This window comes from Corapipo altera, unplaced genomic scaffold, assembly GCF_003945725.1.
Source record: "Corapipo altera isolate COAL_440 unplaced genomic scaffold, ASM394572v1 89, whole genome shotgun sequence".
In the NCBI taxonomy this organism is placed as follows: Eukaryota; Metazoa; Chordata; class Aves; order Passeriformes; family Pipridae; genus Corapipo; species Corapipo altera.
Genome location: NW_020884968.1, coordinates 542174 through 547341, shown reverse-complemented (window position 1 = coordinate 547341; position 5168 = coordinate 542174).

The window sequence follows — 5168 nt, the reverse complement described above, 5'->3', positions numbered from 1 at the left end:
TGGTGAACACTCTGTGGACCACTGCCACCCTTCTAGCAAAGTCATGATGGAGAATCTGGGATTTCCAACACCTGGGTAGACATTCCAACCCCACTGGCCTCACAAGTCCTAATGACAGAAAAGTCAATGAGGCCATGTGGTGCACTTGGGCTAGGGCTAGTTCACCACAGTACTCAAGTAAATCACTGCAACAAACCATCAAGGCCTTGCAAACATCCTGCTTGCATTTTTTGAAAATGATTAGGTTTGCTCCTTACCCTTAGCAGATCTTGTACACACAGTCCTTCTCGAAGTATAGATCTGTATCTGCATCTTCTCTCACTCTGTGGTGAGCCTGTAGGACTGGAAGAGTGTTTGGCACTTGGGTTGTGTGCAGCAGCCATCCTTGCAACCAGGAACACCTCCTATGCACATGAAGTGTACATATGCACCGAGTACAGCAGGGACACAGGAAGGAAACCATGGCAGCAGAGGAAAATCTGTTTTTGAGATGACTTAGAGGTGATTTTTGATCCTCTAGCATACAATATACTGGAAGCCCCGGGAGAAACCCAAGCTGCAGCTCACAAATGGAGTGAGTCATACAGCCACAGGCTTGCTCTGTATCATCCTCTGCCAGCAGGATCCTTCTTCTATAGATAAAAATACATCTCTAGCCACATAAAAACTTCCTGTTTCTGCTCACAAGTGACTATTACTCTCTGTCCCAGTCACTACCCTGTTTGACGTATGAGCACTCATTACATGACCAACTCCCTGATTTCCTTTTCTCATCCACAGGAGTATACGACAGAAATGAACACTTGTGGTTTGTCTCATGCTTCTATCATATACTGAGGAGGTACATGGCATTTATCCCTCAAAGTCCTTAGCAAATAAAGTGGCCTATGCCAGGTGAAAGCTTGACTACTGCTGGCCTGTGCAGCATTGTTATATGCAGAAGGACTTGGTATTCACTAAACAAGTTGAACCAGCATAAACCCTTGGATGTTAAATTGACATCTGAAATGGGATCCAACATTTAAAATGTTTCTGAACCATTTTATGAACCACCAGTATTCACCATTTCTAACCAGAAGTCCTCTGAGGACTGAGGTGTATTTTTGAAATCTACAGTTGGCTAAATGGTGTGATGATTGAAGGCATTTTACCAAGACCTGTTTTCTGCCCCTAATAATTTTGTTAACTTAGAACAGATTTACAACAAATTGTTTACAAATGTATAGTCTTTTTCACTTGCATGGATTGGATCAGAATCTGAAAGAGTCAATAAAGAGAAATCAGTGTAATCTTTTTCCTACAGAAGCTTAAATGAATACAGCTTGAAAAACTTTAAACTCCTTTGGCACACTCTTTAGACTCAGAAGTTAACAAAATTTTGTTTAGATGTCACCTTCTCAGTTTCCTCTCTTCAACTGCCTCTGCCTTGTGTGCTCTTTCCATTTATAAACTACCTATTATCCTACTTTTTCTTTTAAATGAGCAATTAGTAGGGAATTCAAATACAAAACCAAAACAAACTTAAAGCAGCCAAATTGTGCTCCAACTGCTTGATTATTTTATTCATTATGTCCATAAAAACACACCTCAGTTAGACTCTGGCAAAGTTTTTAGTGGCTCTTTTACTGTGTTAATTTCCACTCCAACCTTAGCAAGGAACACTACTTCATATACTACAATTACAGTTGTGGAGATATTAGCCTGTTTCATGACTGGAATGTAACAGCCTATTCTGCTTGGACTATATCACACTTCAAGTATTCATGTAATTTCCCATCATATTTTCAAGTCTGGTATTCTCTAAAACCCTAATCCTTACCTCAAGCATATTTTGGTGCTCATCTCAATATTACAAGATGATGAAATTGTTTGATCCTCTATTGTTTCTGTCCTGCTGGGATTCACAACCATGCATATACTAAAGCTTTTCACATATACCTGTTCAGATTGCCTCTGCAGATGAAGTTCTCCCAGTCAAAACAGGAATATGCAACAAGGTCTTACTAGTTGAAGATCCCTAAAATATAGAGAGGTCTGAGTTCACTCCAGCTGTGTTAACTATTCTGGAGGTTCTTAAATGGAACTCTGGAGATCTTTAGATCTGATAAAATAGAAACCACCGCTGCATCTGTACCAGTCAACTTTGACTAAACATACTTATATGAACCTCCATCCATCTTTGTTACCTGATATCATGGGGTTTGCTCTTCAATATACAGGAATGTGTTTCAAGTCAATCTTTCTTCACTTTCCAATACTTTCCAGATCCCGTTGCAAAGACCAGTCTTCTCTAGCTCTCTTTAAGTAGAGGACTACTAATAGAAAACTGTACATGAACCTGGTTAATCAGTGTATTTGATACTGCCAGAGAGCAGACTACCAGTCTTTTTTCAGCTGGTCTAGGTATGATCCAAATCAGAGATAACAGTTTCTTTCATGAGGACTACTTGAGCTGTGGGAAGACGTATCTCACTAATCTGTTGTGTTCATGGGTGGGCATATATCAGAGCTAGAAAGGATGTACCCAGTATACATCCCTGATTTTTCTTGCTCTAGGAAACCAAGTCCCAGATGTGATAGCCATATTATTTGGAAGGATTAATGTCCATATGTATAAAGACTTCTAAATCACTAAATTATCTCAGTTCTTTTGCATCTCTACATTTTCTATATGTTCCATGTTAACATGCATAAGACTCTCTTATGGTACAAATTGTGCAAAGGTTTATGTATTAGTAACTTCAGTAACTTCCTTTAGGATTTTTAACCCTTTTAGGGTTATCACTCATGTTGTCTTCGGGGCAAATTAGGGGAATGTACCTACGACTGTCAGGTGGTAGGTCATTCTCTGAAAGCAAGCTGTCAATTCAACTAAGTTAATCACCATTTATGGGCAAAACTAATTGCCTCTCAAACCTCCACAACTGTAACCTGTAGTAGACTCAGACTGCCACCCAGAAGCTAACTGCCTGATTTTGGAGTCATCTGATGTCTCACTTTGAGAGCACACAAACTGGTGTGTCACAATTAACCCTTACAGAAAATTGTTTATTTATTTTATGCTGTTTCTTTTTTTATCAAATCAGTTTTATTGCATAGAATTATCCCACCAGCAACAGTCTGTGTGACAGAGATCTGCACCTGTAGCAGCATGAATCACTTTCTTCAATTTGGCACTTTCTAAACCATAACAGTTATTTTTGATTTCAAGAAATGAAATTTTCTACCATTTTACATATTTTCTTTCTGTTTTTCAGAAAAGTACAAAAGATCTGAAAGTTCTTCCACTGCTATCAGATCCATGGTCTACTTATGGCTGACACAGAAAAAAAAGCCAATAACACTGTAGTGGGTTGTCCCTGGCTGGTTGCCAGGTACCCACTACAGCTACCCTCTCACTCCCCTCTGCAACCGGACAGAGGAGAGAAAAAAGCAGCAAAGGATTCATGAATTGATATAAGAGCTGGGAGAGGTCACTTACTTATCACCATCTTGGGCAAAACAGACTCAAAGTGGAGATATTTACTGAATTTATTACTAACAGGGTCAGAGCAAAAGAGTGAGAAGTAAAATAATCTTAAAAACAAAATCCCCCCCCCTTCCTTTTATCCATGTTCTCCCTCCTCCCCCCCAGCAGTTAAAGAACAGGCTGTGTCAGCCTTCTAACATTTGGTACATGAGCACTACCTCATTCTAGTGTTTCTCTTCAAGACTTTTTCTTCCTAATATATAAAAAAGTGGTTGCTCATGAAGAAAGTGGTCTGGATAAAGAAGTTAGCAGTTTGTGAAGGAAACCCCAAAAACATAGCCTGTGCTTTGGGACTTTAACTTTCACATGGCAGTTGAGTTAAATATCTCATCTTTTCTAGGTCTGCTTAATTTTGTATGCCCACGAAGGTCTCAAAAGTTGTTTTCCTACCTCATGCAGGAAAATAAAAGTTATTCAAGGGCACTCCTCCTCTTCCAAGCAGGCCAATGCAAAGTTTGTACTAAGTCCAAAGCTAGGGTTTTCCAGTAAAAAATGCAGGAGGTAATTTAGCATTGGCTATATAAATGCATTATTTCCAACCTGAATGCAAAGTCTGTCTTGCCACCTAATTGATTTAATCCAGGTTGTTAGGGCATAGCAAAATCTCAGCACTGAAAACTGCTGTAGCTCTGTGGAAATGTTGCCTCATTCCCATTGCAGCAGAATGAACATCCTTCAACTCAGGAAAATTGAACTGTGAGGAAGAACATCTATTCTACTACCTCTACAAGCTTTTATTCTACTTTTTTCTTCATACTAGTTTCAGGAAATAAAGGTAACCTTGGTGAGCAGTGCCAGAAAGCTTAAGAAAAGTAACAAGAAAGTCACTGAAACTAGATTTTCTTAAAATGTGGTAGATATACGTAAGAGCACGTAGTATGCCTGGGCAGGGTTTCAAAAGTAAATTGGATGCACGGATGATTTCTGACTCAAGAACAACACACATACGTGCAATGTCTGCTGTTTAGAGACACCTATATTTGACTTGCGAACATTTTCAAACCTACACCTTCATAAATAAATTCCCACCAGCTACGATGACTTTAAGAGTTTATACATATAAATTGCCACACTGTACTCTGGACCAACTGTGATTTCTATGTGTATAAATGAACTTTGCCTTTATTTTCTGTTAATTTTTGGGCCTGCTGAGATGCAAGTATGCATCTGAAAAACGATAACTGTCTTCTGAACTGGTGTGGTCACAGACCTGCAATGATAGTGTGTGAGCATTAGCAGTCACCACTGTTTGGTTTTCAAGACCCTCCTTTGGTCATCATGACATCCACAAAAAAAATTTCCCCTTTTAGTCCTCATTATCTCATAATTTGCAAGTAACACAGAGTGAAGGCAGATTGCTAATTAGATGCCAAGACTAATTTTCTTACTTTAAAAGGGTAAGTTTGGACTCTGCCTAGGGTAAAAGAAACAGAGGAGAAACACTGAAGGAAATGGTGACTCTTCCTCCGACCCCTGCACTCCCCAACTCCCTCCTCATTTCCCTCTCTGCACGCCTGCAGCTCAGCTCCTTGTGCCACGTCAGCGGCAGACTCACAAAATAAGGTGGTGGGGGAAAAATAACCCTTGGAGATTGAGCAGAGAGGGGGGCTGGGGCAGGCTAAAGGACAGGAGAGGCTGT